Source organism: Lethenteron reissneri, chromosome 22 (genome assembly GCF_015708825.2).
Source record: "Lethenteron reissneri isolate LAM-NWPU_2019-01 chromosome 22, ASM1570882v1, whole genome shotgun sequence".
NCBI classification, from domain to species: Eukaryota; Metazoa; Chordata; class Hyperoartia; order Petromyzontiformes; family Petromyzontidae; genus Lethenteron; species Lethenteron reissneri.
The window spans coordinates 3,443,120-3,460,572 of NC_083800.1; the positions used below are offsets into that span (position 1 = coordinate 3,443,120).

Sequence of the window (17,453 nt, forward strand, 5' to 3'; positions counted from 1 at the left end):
TTTAAAGGATTTAATTATTTTTACACTTTCTCCACTGTGTACTGCGGAATACAGTGTATTACATTGTGTGTGCGGTAAAAAAAAAACGCGGCGCCTTTACGAGCAGGGAGACGTTTTCGCTGTTTAACGTGTGGGCTGCAGAGCACAGACGAACAAATAAAAAATTTTACCCGTAAAAACAAAGTTTTTCACTCTAAATCCTTTATATGCGTGGCGACTTGAGTCCTCTCGTCCTCTGGCTTGAGATGGCTGCCACCTATGGGTCAGATGATTGTCTGCAGTATTAAACAATTGGTAATTAAATATTTAATTTGTTTTCCCTAAACAGTGTAAAATTTAGGAAATTTTTTTTCACGAACATTCATTGTCTCGCACAACGAGTCTGTGTGCAAAATGTCAGCTCGATTGGATCACGGGAAGTGGGTTAAAAACGACCGAAAGATTTGCACGGTCGTAAGCAAGCAAGCAAGCACGCAAGCACGCAAGCAAGCAAGCAAGCGAACTTAATATAAAGGATTTAAAAATAGTGCAAATGTGAGCTCGGGCATCACTCGGCCACCCTCCATGGTACACGCTGCACGCCACATCGCCCGACCGCCTTCTGTGGCCACACGCTGCCCACCACATTGCCCGGCCACTTTCCGTGGCACACTCTGTGCCCACCACATTGCCCGGCCACCTTCTGTGGCACACTCTGTGCCCGCCACATCGCCCAGCTGCCTTCAGTAGCACACCTTGACCGTCACATCGCCCGGCAGCCTTCCGTGGCACACTCTCCCCGCCACATCGCCTGGCCGCCTTCCGTGGCACACACTGACCGCCACATCGAACGGTCCCTACGCTTGAATATTCGCTCGTAATTCCGCAGCGGTACGCGGCAGGCTCCGGCGCAACCCTAAAGTGCAAGGCAAATATGAAGTAAGATGCAGCTCTCATGCGTGGACATGTGGCTTTGGCGTGAGAGCTTGACTGTATGCCTGCCACGTGCTACAAAGGGGGCCATTGTACCTAGGCCTTTGCGTATTTTGGCGAGCAAGTGGCGCATTTTGAGTAATTGCCACCTGCCCATCAAGCATGAAGGCTGTGAGGATGTGTGCACAGCACGGATTCACGGGCGGGGGGGGGGGGGGTGCTGATTTGTTCAGTGTGAAAATCATACGCGCTTATTGTATCATGAATATATGGTTTCAGGGTGGTATTCATTTGTTTTAACTCGCCGATGGTGATTATTATTATTAATGATCATCAAAATTCACGATCACAGATGAAAGGATGCGCTTTAGCCGTAGAGAATATTAGAATTTTCTTTCATACAAATTAATTTTTTGGAGCGACAAAAAATATTTTCCAAATAGTTGAAGAACAAATGCCAGCGGCAATGCAATTTTGAGGGACGGATTTGTGGAGATTGCGTGTTCTGTTTGAGCTGTGGCAATCTCTGTGGCCTTAAAAAAAAACCCAGAGGCCGGTTCCGTGGTGTATAGGGTCGGGTCAATGACCCGAGCACCGGGGGAGAACCCAGGAATGCCGACCTGGTTGCCCGGCAAACCTTGACATTGCCACGTCTGGCCAGCTAATGGGACGAGGGTCAGCTACTTTCACTCGGCGGTCAGTGTCTGCGTGTCTGCGAGCCATCTCCGGAGCTGCAACCTGATTAGCCCTGGCACGGAGGCGGCACTCGCCGTGGCATCTGTGGCGACGCAGTGAAAGGGCAGCGGTGGATTTTCTGCGAGGATGGGTGGGTGGCTGGGGGGCCGGCTCGGATGAGCTTAGCTCACTCGATCCATCCACTCCGTCTTGTCTATGACATCGCCGCTTGACAAGCAAATGGGCGATCGCCTTGTTTACATTTTCTGTTTTTTTGGGTGTAATCTTGTATGGGTGTGATAAAGGGCTTTTTTTTATATAAGTTAGGCTTTGTTTTGGAATGTTTACATTGAACACAGGGGTGCGACGTGCTTTGCCCATAAAATAATTTTTGATTGCATCTGTCTTGTGAAAAAATTAGCCGCCAGCATGTTTAATTGCAAGCTGTGCAGAGATTTCATTAAATTGTCTTTCAAAATAATGTTCACATTGAATTTGAAACACACGTCAATGTAAATTTCAGTATTACTGTACAAAGTTGTATCAAATGCTTAATTATTTAGTTATACCGTTGAGCTCTCCACCAGCCGCGGGTGGGTGTTTAATTTATAATCCAACGTTGGATGCGAAACGTGTCGAACCCTGCTTCTACAAAAGGGGCAGCACGTCAGACAAACACAGCCCCGGGCCATTGAAATATATATTCCTTCAGCGTAAAGCCAACTGATTCTGATAACCTCATCTCATATCACTCTGCCGCTTCACCCGAGCTACCGGTCTCTTTCATGTCCCCATATCACCCGTGAAGCCGGTCCACCGCTCGCGCTGTTCCCTCACCGTTCTGCTGGAAACGTTCACACTGCCCCCGGACCGGCCGTCCATTGTGCAGGGCGATGAGATTTATAAACAGAGACGGAAGATTATGCCCTTGTCGCGGCACAGCTGGATGGCTTTAAGGAACGGGGCAGGGTGAAATTAGGTGGCGAGCGGTTCTGCTGCACCTGGGTTTTTTTTGTCTTGGCTATGTGGGCTACCTCTCGTCCGCTGACCCTTTTGGCGATCGTGTGATGGAATTCAGGCTACAAGGTTGTCTGCGCTGTCCTCCCCGGTTGGTTCTGCCCCGCTGTGCGTTTGCGTTGCGTACGTGACCAGACTGCACAGCCGCACGCGGATGTTTGTCCAGAACGCTGGTCCATTTGGATTGCTCTATTAGTGGACACCTTGGTAATGGTATTTCAGTCAATGTCTGAAAAGGGTCTGCTCTCTTAATACATCCCAAGGAACCCAATTAACTTGGCTTATCAGTCTTCAGCCATAGTTTCAGGATGGGCGGACTGAGTTTAATGGGTTTTTTTGTTTTCAGGTTATTTTTGGGTACATGTATTGCGCAGTCATTTAGCAAACTGCCCTATGAACCCGACGACCCGAGTTCAATTCCCCGCGATGGTTAACATCAGCGGCGAGTGATATCTGAACCGGTCCTGGGTTCCCTCTTCGCTGGCCTGCATTGACCAACCCGACAAAGGATGGTAAGACAACCTCTATAATCAACAAGGTGTGGGAAGGTCTTCATCAAGCAGTGTTATAACAAAAGGCAGAAGTTTATGACAACTATATATTTTTATCGCATCCTTGGAATTACATTGAGAGGCGGAAAGATGAACACATGGATTAGAGAACATGCGTGTGTTAAAGACATCAATCAAACTGTTAAGAAAACTAAGTGGGCTTTTTGCAGGAGGTGTCTCGTAGGGACGATGGATTAATGGTCAAAATCGTGATGGAGTGGCAGCCAAGGAATGGAATGCGTCCGAGTGGACGTGCATTGAGGGGATGGAGCGATGAGATCGGCTCGTGTGCAGGTGCGAGGTGGATTGTCACATCGCGTGATCGTGGGGGTGACGGTGCCTTGGGGGAGGCCTTCATCCAGCAGTGGATTGACCATGACTGATGATGAAGAGTATTATGTTTCTCCTTGGCTAACTTAGCATTTCCACATTCTAAAAGTTTAAACGCAAAACTTTGTCCGGCAGCGAGTAAAAAAAAAAAATCAAAGGCGACAAAACACTTTGTGCACCTAATTGGGTGTTCTCGACGACTTGAATCGCCTGTGACTCGGCTTTAGCCACCGGAACCGAGCGCCACGTTGTTAATCTTTGGTTGTGCGGCTACAAAATTGGAGATGGCGTCGGGTGCAGAAGGCACATGTGCCAGGTGCTCAGGAAGCATGACCCGGCAGCCCCGCAGGATGTGAACCGTTGTGCCAAGAGATCACGGCTTGAAGTCCCGCACGCCAACGCCTGTACCAAAAAACCTGGTCAAATGAGAAGCAGCCTCGCGGTACAAGGGATGCCTCCACGGTGTAATGGTTAGCACATTGGATGCTTAGCACTTTGGATTCGCAAAGCCACGGGGCGCCGGTTGGATTCAATCTCCTGGCGTGGCAGTGGATAAACCGGTGCAGGTTTCTTAACCCCCCCCCCCCACCCCCCCGCAATATAAAATGGGTTCGCAATAGTTAGTCGATCGGCAGGTTTTGTGCGGCGGGTCAAAGAGTGGTTACTCCCAGCTCTTCCGAGGCATTTGGTCAGCATGGCAGAGTTAGGCGAAACACTATCTAGAGGAGGCCTGTCTCCCACTGGTGGCGTGGGCAAGCTTTTTTCTGTGGCTACACCTGCCCCCTCTGCCCAGTGATACACCAGCCAGACAAAGCTACAGATCGTCCAGCACTCAGTCTCCATCGACGCTGAGCCGCAGCTTGCCCGTCCGTGGCCTGCGTGTGCAGTTTTATGAATGGGGTGTTGTGCGCACGACCCAACAATTGGAAAAAAAGCTATCGATTCAGGTTTGCTCGGTTGGCCCCTGGAATTAGATTGCATGCTAGATTGCAGGGGTGAGCTAATTTTGCGTGAAAATCTGCTGTGGGTTGGTGGGTGGAGGGGTGGGCGTGTGCGGGGGGGGGGGTTGAGAGCAGCCCGCAATTTTTGCCAGGTACGTGTGTGCCCTTTGACCTCGGCTCTCTGCTGACGGGCCAGAGTTGAGACCCAGAAATGTGGCAGGCCTGGGCGAAGGGTGATGCCCTCGGTGTCTGGCTGCCTTGGTCGCGTCTCTCAGGAGGTAGCCCACGTGCACGCAGATGCCTTCTCGGCGAAATTGCTTCCTCGTTTTATTTCTTATTTCTTCTGGATTTGTGTCAAAACCGAACATTTCAGACTGCAAGTCTAGCTTTGGAATTTGAAATCACTGCAGTTAATATTTATATATGAGTATTTACAACTAACCTTTGTGGGGGCGGGGTGGGGTGGAGGTCTTCATCCAGTAGTGAGTAAATCATTACTGTTGCTGCTGCAGCAGCTCATGATGATGATGAGTATTTACAGTGGCAATTACCGGGGAAATCCACGTTCCCTCCGTTGACTTCTATTTATTTCAACATTTCTGTTAACCCAAATGGCTGTCGCAAATGGTTCGCGTAATTTAGACTAAGACATTTTATTATTTGGAGAGGCTGCGGAATCGGTACAATGCTTCCATTATGAATTCAAATTGCAATTTGTGGCCGGAGCTAAAACTTGAGCGCTGCCATTCATTTTTTGCACCTGGCATTGCTTCCACGGTAGAGTTTACAGGACTTCTGCAAATCTGGCATCGCCTGGCACTGTCTCTCGACTCCGGTGTCAGGTCTCGTGAACCCCAGTTGGGAGGTTGTCGTACAATACACTACAATTGGATTCATCATCAGCAGTAGTTGATATGGTCAATCTGGATTAATGTCTCCCCAAGTTTCCGCCACCTATTCACGATCGTGCGATGTATTAATCCACCCAGCACCTTCACGCGGGCTGATTTATCTAGTTAGTGCGGATTCGTATATCGTCTAAATACCAACCGCATCTCGCGACGAACTTGTGAGTGCGAACGTGTCCGTGTGATGAAAGGTTTTGCCGAATTGCCCTTTTCCGTTGTTCCTCTTTTCCCCTTTGAAGCACGGGCATTTTCATCAACTCTATGAGATGTCCATAATAGAGGACTATGAGATGTGTTGTGCGTAACAAGTGGCAATATCTGAATGTGTGGCTTAAAGTGAAAGTTCTCTTGGGCACGGAGAAAGGATTACTATCTTTAGGATCTCAGAAGAGCTTGTAATGCCCAGCTGCTTTGCACCGTCCAGGGCTGTGGGAACATTGCCAAGTAGTGGTCAGCCCTTTGTGCGCTTTCAAAAAAAAACATTTTTTTTTATCAGAGCGGTTGTTATTATTTCAGAGATAACACAGAGCCGGCAACGTTGTTGTTCCGATAAGCTGATCGCCGAGTAATGAGATTTAGAGAGCCCCGGCAGAGATGTTTGGTGACAGCTTCTTGTGTTCGCTTGATAAGCTGTTTTTTTGTTGTTGTTTTAGTCAATATTTAAACTTAGTAGATTTGGTGAACAGACCCTCTCTTCTCGCAGGTGTGCGTCAAGCTTATTTGCATGATAATTTGAAGACGCAATTCTTCTTCAACCTCCTTTTTGGTCTCTGACAGTTGGGCGCCTGGTGAATCTGTCAGAGACGTCGTTACGAAAACAGACGCCAGTTACAACATTTCTCTTTGGGCTTTTATATCTGAATAAGAGGCTATGAGCAACGTTACGTGCCTCTTATCCTGCGCGCGGGAAAACGCGCCCGCACTTGTTTGTTTATAAAACAACAAAAGCCAAATTGTGTTCGTGTGAAATGAATATTGTTTGCAATATGAGTAATGTGAAACGCGTGTGTTTTTCCAATACCTTTTCCAATGCTCACTCGCGCGCGCGCGTGTGCGTGCTCGCGCGTGCGAAGTGCATGCACAAACAGCCGTGCATTCAAGTTTCAGGGTGTTTTGAAAGCTGTGTTTTATTTTGTGCCACTCGCGTTCTTTTTGAACATAATATTAATAATATACCTGGGGCCATATCGACTCATTTTGCACTGCGCCCAAATGTAGACCGGCTAGGGGTGGGCACTTTGCGTCGCTGGCAAATGTGTTTCTTAATAATTTTATTCGCGACCGGGTTTTGACAACTTCCTTTATTCCACTTGACTTGAGTATTTATGTACCATTTATTTATTTAAATGAATACCAGTAGCATTTGGTTTCCCTTTATTTGATATAAAAAAACGAAGCCGCACAGTGAAACGAAACGTGCACTTCGCGTCCACGTTTAAGGGATTATTGTTTGTTTTGTAACACGTGTGCTTTGTTTTTTTGTCTTGTACAGAAGCCAGTTAATGTCACATTACAAAATGACAAATGAAGGTAGAAACACCGAAAGTTATTTCATCACACCAACAGACCGATTGTAAAAAAAAAATCAATATAAAAGAACCTGCCCATTCGGCAAATTCAGACCTGTAATCTTGGCCATGTGTGCGTCAGCTCAACGATTTATCAGCGTTGTCAGTGCGAGTGCATGTGGGTCCCGGCAGTTCTCTACGCGTAACGCAATTCGCAATAAGAGAAGCATAACGAGAAGAATAATTTGAAATACAAAGGGTAGCATTGAGTTTTCATTCTACATGCACAAACCAGATACGTTATATTGGCTGAAGAGGAGTAAGTTATGCTCGGGCTAAACAGATCGCTGGAAAGAGTGGCTGATGATGGGCAATGGATAAGATTGGTCAACGCAATGGTAGCCAAAGGAGAGCAAACACGTCACAGAGAACACCCCATCACACAGATAGAGCACTGAGATCAGTTCATGTGCGGCTGTGGGATGGACTGTGGCATCGTACGACTGGGAGTACGACAGTGGCGAGATGTTAACTCCCTTGGCTGGTATGCAGCAGGCACCGTGGGTTCGATCCTGACCCTGTGAGGCCTGCTGTACATGTGGAGTTTGCGTGTCTCTCTCCCTGTGGTCGCGTGGATTTTTCTCCGGGTCGTCCTGGATTTTCCCCTCCACGTTTAGGAACAGGCGTTTAGAGTATTTAGCTGATATATGTTTACAAATGATAAGTCACTTCGTTGAGCTATCATTTGTGGCCAGGTCGTTTGTGAAAACGAGCTTTATCGCTCAGTGAGCCTTACCTGGTAAAAAAAAAAAGTTGTTAAAAGTTTAGTTGAGTGAGGGTTGATGCCTGCATGGGAAGTACTTGATAGGGCACTGTGTATACATTGGCTGGTCCTGGTGATTTAATTTGTAATCGAATAAACATAATATTACAAAAACATTCAAACTGACAACAAATATGACCCTCGTTTGCCCTCTCTGTGAAACTAATGCCTTGCTGACCTCGTGATTTACAACAAAAAAGCAGCATATTTTAAACCCCAACCGTGCTTGGCTTAGACAGGGAATTATCGTTCTCCATGTATCAGCAGGAGACCAAAACACACAGTATGCGCCGATCACATCAGATCCCCGGAAGCTAAGCAGGCTTAAGCCTGGATAGTTCTTGTGTAAGTGGGACAGTTTGGTCGGCGGGTTATAAGGCAGTGCAGCAAAATTCGTCGTTGTAGTGTCCTCCGTTTTCACGGTGATGGCTCCCGTGCCTTCACCAAACCCACGCAGATCAATTTTGGCGAATTGTTGCCAAGTAACCCCCAAGTGTCTCACACGGCATGGGGAGGCCCCCGTCCAGCAGCGGACGGACACAGAGGCTGTGTGAACACATCGGCATTTGCCGTTTCGATGAAGGCAACTCAACTCGACTCTGCGGCGGTGGCTGTACGCGGTGTGCGCGTGGTTCGACGCTGCCGCTGCAGGTCGTGCGTCGTGCACCTGCAGCAGCTTTTGCAGCGGAGCACGTTATACGGCCGCGCGCCGTCACGCAGGCAAAAATACCAAGCGTCGGTGCGCGGGCCAATAAAACGACATTCTCACGACGATTACTTGCCTACATCGCGCGCGCACCGCTCTCGCGAGGTCGCTCGTGCAGACCTGCTCTCTCTTTGCGCGTTGGCCAGTGCTCCTGAATCGTGGCATCGCATTAAGTGGCACAGAGGTCAGCCCCGAGTGGTAAAGGTGCACTACGCGCAGCTCCAGGGAGCCCACCTCCAGAGGGGATTTTGGCCGAATCTTTCACGCTGGCACACACAATCTTGACAGAGGTGGGAGTACCCACACTTTACCCCAGCACACCACGTGACCTTCCCATCGACCGTAAGGTACCCATCTATTTATACTGCTGGCGGCACAGAGGCAGGAGATCGAACCGGCGACCTCTGCAGTGCAACTCTGGTGTGCCAACTATGGCACCATGGCAGCACCCACCATAAACAAGTCCCGCATCTACTACGATAGTAGTGTGCGCATTTGTTTGCAGGTCGATAATTTCACGGTTAATGTTAGTGCGTTTGATTAGGTTAAAATGACAGTCTTCTTGTTAATGTTTACTGCAGTTGGGTTTTATTCCTAGCCAAAGGCTGACATCAGTGGCAAGCGATATCTGGACCGATCTTGGGCCTCCACTCCTTCACAAACTTCGGACTGACCACCATGGTGAAGTATGGTCAAATAATTCCCATGACCGAAAGGTGTGGTGGCGACTTGCATTCAGCAGTGCATTGATGGAAGGGCCGTACATTGATGATACAGGAGCACGCATCTTCCCTGGAAAGTAATGCATTGACCTTATGTGCGACATTCCCCAGATGAGAAAGGCTCAATTGTTACAATTTGAGGTCCTATCTTTTCCCCTCCACAAAAAAAACTGATTTGCTCCTCATGACCCCATCCTCTCCGCATTTGTAAACACTTATGCAACAAGCGAGCAGTCTAGCGTAGTACCGACCACCCATGCTGCGTTTGTGCTTCAGACCTAGGAACAAGTGCCAGGCCGCAGCATCATCAAGGGTATGTTTTTTTCTTCCTCCGAATCCTTTGACTTAGCGCGACGCTCGGTTTGGATTTTCATGGAAACGTTCGTTATTAAACCGCGCGTGCGTGCATGGAAGGAACTCTTTAACTCCACGGCGAATTTCGTCTCAGATGTTAAAACCTTGCGACCGTCGTTGACCGGCAGCCTCGGGCTCTCGGCGTGTGTCCGCGGTAGCTTCACGCGAACGCTCGCGCTACGCAACCTCGGAGCGCCTCGGCTGCTCCTGCGGCGATTCCACCGTGGATATATTTAACCAACGGCGGTGGAGAACGCAGTGCTCGCTGAGGAAGGCTGCTGGCGACACGCCGAATTGCACGCTCGTCTGCGAGCGAGCACCTTTTTCATCTTTGCCACGCGCCTTGGCTGAACCATCACGAGGCTGTCCCACGCGCGGTGCAAATTTTACTGAAGTATCCGTACGTCTACCCACGTTGGAGCAATTACCATACAATGTTTCTTTTGCCCATGGGGAGCTGGCGGCTAGCAGATGAGACAAAGGGGGGCATTTGTCAATATTGCACAAGATGTGGATTTTTTTTTCTTTCTCCGATTTTTGCATTTGCACGAGAACACTGTGGCACACCCGTGCAATGATGTCACGGGTCTTCGCTTTAAATTTTCATACAATTGCACGTGCGTGTTCTCATCTCGTGTTGCCAAGACCGTTTCCTTTGCGCACTGACAGGTCTCATCACGTGGAGTGTTTCATTATACAGATAGACTTCTCCCTGTGTGCCACATCCCGTTGAAGGCTCTCCTTTAATTGTTTGTCAGTCCCTCCTGGACTGGGACATTTCTCCAAGCCTTTATCAGTATCCCACAGTCAATTCTCAACCACTGCCGCAGCACCTTCAGTGCGAGATGCTTGTCATGTCGGGTTTAAGGTTTTTTTTTATTACTATTTTTATTTTTCGATTTAAAGCTTTCGTGACTGCAGGGATTAATCTTCTTGGTTCTTTCGGTAAGGTCACGTAGAAGGGAAATAATAAAAATGAAACATAATAAAATACATTTTATCTTACCAGATAACCTCCCCCCCTGAGCTGTATGGCCACAGATAATAGCTCAACGAAGTGACTAATCGAATGTTAATTTATAGCAGCTAAAAACTCTGAACGCATGTTTCTAAATCTGGAGGGAAAAACCAGAGGGCTCGGAGAAAAATCTACATATACAAGCGTCAGGGTCAGGATCAAACCCACAACCTCCTGCATACCGGACGAGGTAGTTAACATCTCGCCACCGTGGCACCCTTCACTGTGCCTATGATATTTCAAGGACATTTCAAGGGCACGCCTTCACGCGACAGTATAAAGTGGAAACTGCGCAGCGCGTAGGGAGAGAACGGCAGTCTCCCTTAGCCCGTAGCGTCTGGCTATTACGCATGACGTAATGTCTTTGTGAAATCGCACGAGAAAAGTGGGAATGCCGGCTTGCCTGCCTTTGGGATTATTTCACAATTCCAGTAACCTTTGTGACTGGTGCAGAAAAAAAAAATATTTGCGGTATGTCTGAGTCATTATTGCCCTGCTAATTACCCACAGAAATGCTTATAAGGTCAAAGAAGGAGGTCAGATAATTTTAAGTCCATTAAATTAATATATATTTTCATTTTCTGCATTTAATCTCTGAAAATATTCACTATGTCTATCCTGCTTGTTCATGGCATACCTAAATAACTAAGCAAATGTGCTTGATATAAGATGAGCTTTTTCAAATTGATTTTTTTAAGCTCCTTCATAGGCGTTCTGCGATGGTACAGACTTTATACAATGCCTATCTTATTTATCATCGTGCTTGCATAGGCCGTGACGCAAACAGCAAAGTAATATTGTGGTCATTGAATAATTAATACGTGGCCCATTCGAATGTTACCATGAGGGTCGCGTTGAATGCAATTGATGGGTTTAGGAAGACCGCACAATCAAGCATACCTGTGTGTGGCTTTGGGCGCACGTTCAGGAATCGTTCAACGCTGAACGAGCCTTTAGGGAAACATTGCCAGAACACCTTCCTCCTATTACCGCCTAAGGTCTCGGGAGGACTGGTGAATTCCTGAGTGCCTCTAAATTTACGTCTCTTTGGTGTGGTCGGTCCTTTTTCTCTCCTTTCAATTATATATTCGATCCTGCCAAATTTCTCGGTTTGCGGTGCAGTCGCACGTTCTGTTTGGGTGGCAAGCAATTTTCTCAAGGCTGTTCTCATCATTTTTTTCCTGATTGGGTTGTAATAAAAAATTGGTTCCCATTTGGCACCATTAACGGTGCATTGCCCTGTGTGTCTGGGAATCTGCGAGGGAGTGAGTGTTTTGCCGACGATTTGGCGACGGTCACGTATGCGAACGGAAGACAAAAATTTTGACGGATAAATGACACCAGGAGGAACGTGCAAATTTGGCTAATCGATTTTTATCCGATTTTAAAACCTGAAATTCACCCAATTTCCTCCAATTAGCATGGTTGGCTACGTACGGTGCAAAATAAGTTCTACATGCATGCATACATTTCGGAAGCTGCAAACTCCATGTGCATGAGTGGTGAAAAAAAACCACAACCATCTCCTGACATCATCCGCCAAAGCCTCATGCAGTCGTGGGTGTAATGTAGGTGGATGTAATGCAGTCTCTCTGTGGCAGAGTGACCGGTCTGCCTAACACCTGTCCCATTTACACAGCCCCATCGTCATGGAAGGCACCTGTAGATTACGCCAGCGTAAGCCCACAAGGGGCCTGCAATTACATCACTCGTGACTTGCGGTCTCGCAGAGGCTCGTGCATGCAAATACTAGATCGCGCATGCACGCGCACGCGTAACCACGCGGTGGTATGACACACGCGCGGGCTGCGCAAACACGCACGCGTGATTACCCACGTGTTTGCGCGTACTGCCGCTCACACGCTGGGCACATGCGTAAGCGCTCGCAGACAGACGTGCGCGCCGCCGTCAGACACTGGCGGCAAAGCCGGGGCAAAGTAAATAAACCCTGCGTGGCCAGGCTGACCTGGGTAACTTTACAAGCAAACACGGTGTGGCTGGAGAGGTGGGCGGCAGATAGACACTCATCTTCGGTTTCAAAGATTTTAAATTAAAACGTCTTGGTGAAAGCAAAACACAGTTTTAAAGAGGTGGCGGGCAACTGTCACGCTCTCGTGTAATTGCCGACCAATTTTTGTTGCGATGCATTGCGAGTAATGTGTACCGCGTGCATAATGCAAACATTACATTGTAATGCTTTGTTTTCAACAAAGCGTTGAAAAAAACCATAGCCCCTTATGCGATGCAGTTATTTCCACACTTCAAAAAAAAGGAATTTTTTTTTACGGATGAATAAATTAATGAATGCTGTCTAATCTGGGCACTCATTCTGTTGCTGAGCCATGTAAAAGCTTTATTTCTGTATTGTTCAACATGCTTTTGTTCCGCGTTTTTTTTCATTCATATTTAAAAATGTCATCCTTGTCTTCTTTTTATACTTTTCATGTCAATTGCGTTTTCAATTTTTTTTAAAGTGCATCTGATTTGGAGAGGAGACCATCGTGGTTTGTGGTCTCAGTGGACGCGTTTATTGTTGTCTGCGTGCAGGTATGAGCCTCGCATACCTTTGCGCGCGTGAGGACGAGTCTGCGGGCCCATGCCGCGTGTGTTGACTCAAGCGTAATGTGGGCCCATGTGGACAGGATGCTTTGTGCTCAAATTGTATTTTGAGCAAACACAATCGGATTATTTTTTGTTGAACGCAGCGCGCCGCAGCGCACGTGCCTGGAAAGTTTTTTCCCCATTTTCTTTGAGTGCGGCGAGCGTCGGAAGGACATGAATAGTGAAACGAAAGCCATAAAGTTGCCCGATCTGCAACCCATTGAGGCGTTATGCCTCCTAGGCTGCTCACAGCCGTGATAATGCCTCATAGGCCCCCGTACAGCTGTTTCTCTAAACGTCTGGCTGTGTGGACAAAGGTGGCGTTTCATCATTGAATGAGATGCCATTGGACAGTTCCACGATTTCAAACGCTTATTTCAGACACTTCAACTGATGTTCACGTGCAAGATTAAGTACGCACATCACGCGTGTAGGATTTTATTAACGATGGACTCCTCAATTGTTGTATGGCCCTAGTAGCCTGCCAACCCATTTTTTGGGATGCCCACAGTGGGGAGCTGATCCAGCTCATCGGAGATTGCGTCCAAAAAGCTGGGGGGGGGGGGGGGGGGCAAAACTTGTGGCAAAATACCGTAGGTTCCACAGTATTACAAGGGAATCGCGTAAGCGCCGATTACGATGGTCACAGCTTAGTCACCAATTCACTGGGCACAAAGCAAAAGTAAATTTGGCGTGCGCGTTGGACCCTCGCTCACGCTTCGGGCGGTGACGTGGCAGCCCAGCGGCAGCGCCCTTCGCCGTTTGTTGCAGAAGTTCACAGTTCGAAGCCAGTGGCTGCCCTGATTAACAATGCCAATGCATTGCCATAATAATAATAACAACGAGCCATCTGCTTCACAGCGGACGGTAAAGATCCCCGACGACATTCTCAAGAGCGAGCGTCGGGGTACAAATTTGCCGAATTTGAAATTGCACACAAATTGGTCAATTGGGATTACACGTAGCAATCACCACCCCCTAGTGGAAGACGAATGCCCCAGGTGATTCTAGCAAATTGCACTATTATGGTCTCTTGAGTTTTCAGCTGGTTAAACAAAATAAACGTGGTGTTAATTGAGAGGTTACATGTATAAAGTGGGCAAAGGAGGGTAATTCCTCTCAAGTATTGCCTCCTTTTACCTCAAGCAGGGCAATTATTTGCAAAAAATATCAACTTTGTTGAGAGAAATGTTTATAATATTTGCGTCGTTTATACAAGTTAATATTTTTTTATTGTGCCCCCCCCCCACCCCCCCTTAAATGTCGCTGCTCGTTAGCTCGACCAGAGTGCCGTGACTGAGAACTAATGCGTTCACTAACACCTGGCAGACATTAAGGCAAATTTAACTTGGCAAATGTTAACAGTGACAGAGTCCATTGTGGATTGCAAGCAACAGGATTTTAGGCGAGCGAACAGGCCTTGGTTGCGCCGTTTGTTTTGCTTAGTGTCACTCCGATGCGGCACGCGCCGTTTTTTCTTTTTTGGGAAATGTGCAATACGAGCGCTCGGGTTGTGGCGTTGAATGGCGCGACACCGTGCGTGTGGCTCCGTGAGGTTGTCCGCCATTTGTGTGTTTTAAAATAAACACCGCTAATGGCCTGGTTTCTGTGTTTGTCAGAGGCTGAGTAAAACCACGCGAGAACGCAATTGACAGTTGTGTCCCTGGTACAGGAAATTTGGTGTAAATCACGCAGGCAGCATTTATTTAGTTATTTACCTTGCTGAGCGGGTGAGATCTGCGGGCATAACGGAAGAACGAACGTTTTTCTTTTCTCTCGGCATCACCGCGCAGTTTTCGCCGTGAGGGTCGGTCATATGCGGAAGCTTCTCAGTTATGGAATGCTGGAGCGAGTTTGGCAACACAGCTCTATTGTTGAGCTACGATATCTCAAGTTGGTCTTCGCAGCCCCAGAATATTTACACTGAAAACCCCCCCCCCGCCCCTTGAGTAGTCCACCCATAAGAACCACTGTGAGCTAAACATCGTAATTATCTGCATCGTCCTGATCCTTGGTAGATCCAGATGACTTTATGAGGCCATTGCTCACTCAGTTGCTATACACAGCTCATTTATGTCGGTTGCTTTGCTTATCTTTGGCAAACGATTGTTTGCATCATCATTCACCAGCATGGACCAGTTCAAGAGTACACGTCGGGTGGGCAGAGCCGACACGCACACACACACACGCAAATGCACAAATGCCCGACGTTATGTTTTATATGTGTATAAGTTTGGCGCGAAAGAATCACTTCATGCGCATGAGCCAATGATGAATTACACGCCGGTGTTTGACACTTCGGGTAGTGAAGAGTTATGTCCCGCGTGTGAGAGGCCCGCCACAGGACTTTTAATATTGTTGTGCTGCGAGCGCGGACTGAGGCGTCTCGTCCGGGTAACCTGAAACTAACTTCATTAAAAGTGGCTGAAGTGGCAGAAGGATGAGGGAGGGTTTGGGCGCAGAGCGTGGGGGGACATGGGAGGCTGGAGGGGAGTGGGGGGGTAGTGCGGGGAGGATTTGGATTGCATGGGAACCCCTGGTTGACTGGCAGGTCCACTGCGGCTGTTGAGCCACGGGGCAGGTTTGAGTGCGACTGCTTAAGCCAGTGGCAGCTCTGTATGCCCTGCTCGCCCATAGGGCAGATCAGTGTTCTCGCTCGCCCTTAGGGCTTGTCTGCATTATATAATTGCTTGCACGTGGGATATGGCTATGCGTGACTGATTTTTTAAAATTATATATTTTGTTCTGCAATTACATCCCGATGGAGCCATCCCCCTGTCACGACATGAGACGAATCATCACTGTGATCTCTTGCAGTCACAGCAGTGTTAGACAATTGGCCCATGCATGGCGGATATCACACATGCTACCTCTGGCCAGAACATTTAAGGGGCAGCATTTTCTCACGTGCCCTGCCACGCAGAGAAATGCATATGACAGTCAAACCAATATATTTAATTTCGAGAGCTGGATATTAGGCAATTTAAATGCAGAACAAAATAAAATGTGATTGGTTTTCGTGCAATCATTGGTGACCATGCTGAGTCCGCCAGCTCACTCCGCTTGAGGCTCGTGACTGCCTGTGCCGTTACGACTATGCAGGTTTGTGCGGTTGTTGCTATATAACTCTCTGATTTGTTTACGGGCTGCTACATCAGCTGCTCCATCCAACTCCAGCAGCAGCAGCAGCAGGCAGTGCTGTCTAATCGAGGGAGAAGCGGCTGAGGTCGTGGTGGTTTTCTTTCTTCATTCCTTTTGCTCTATGCCCCCCTGTACTGCTCCCATTGTTCTGCAATGTGCACTGTTGTCTCCTTTGTTGAGGGCGATATTGCCGCGTGAAATCAAGACTGATTCGATCGATTATGGTTCATTCATTTCCTGAAGAAGCTGCCAGCGCGTGGAGCGAAAACGTCGCATATCGTGCCGACGCACAGTAAAAACCCGATAACACATCCGAGAGCTGCCCGCGTTGCGATCTATGTCTCGGTTGTGGAGGGGAAGCCTGTGAACGGTGAGCGTGACCCCTGGGTGAGCGTGACCCCCGGGGGAAAGGCGGGCGAGGGTCCTCCCCTGCCTGCGTGCCCATGCAAGCCCGCCCACTCAATCACGCCGCCCACGATTGCGCTGACTCCCTCTGATGAGTCAATCATTAAACCCCACTGCAGTTCACACGCCGTCATCGTCTTCGTCTCGCTACGTGGGAATTCATTATGGGTGGGAGAGGAGAACAAGTCACCGCAGGCCCACGCATTACGGCCTTCGAGGCTGCCTCTAGTTCTGCAAATTGGAGCCTTTTTATTTATGCGCCCTGTGTCAGATCCTTGTCGTGGTCGTCGCGGCCAGTGTGAAGAAAGTTTGACGAATTGATTTCCGGCACGGTCGTTTCGTGTAGCGAGCGCAACGAAGTCTGTTTTGGCTTCACATGAGAAACGCTTTGTTGCTGTCCTTGGGCTATTTTGCGTGGACTGCGGAAGGGTACCCAGTCCTTGCTTGATACATTACTACTGCATTAGGGCATAATGACATTCCGCTTGTTGACACAATGCACCGTGGATGTTTATCTTTTTTGCTATGGAAACTTGCAATGTGTTGGTGTGGAGGAGACCGGTGCGGTGGGCACAACAAAGTTGATGAAAATTGCAATGCTGTGGATTTCAGTACCATGTTTGGGCAGGGCAGCAAGTGGCCCAAGATATTAAAGTTGAGTCTGAAAGACGCATGAATCAATATAAAAAATGTAATTACAGTTTTTAAAAATGTATTTCACATTACCCCCCTCGCCACCATCCCCACCCTTAACAAACAAACGCCGCTGGAGTGAACACGCCCAGGGTGAAGCTCATTCAATTTTCTGGTGCAAATAAGTTTTCCGACAAGAAATAAAACA

General features: G+C 48.1%; 1 protein-coding gene across 4 annotated transcripts in view; it reads left to right on the top strand.

Annotated features, from left to right (window-relative positions):
• ATE1 (arginyltransferase 1) overlaps window positions 1-17,453 on the top strand; it is a 95,667-nt gene that overhangs the window by 55,184 nt on the left and 23,030 nt on the right. The window lies entirely within an intron of this gene.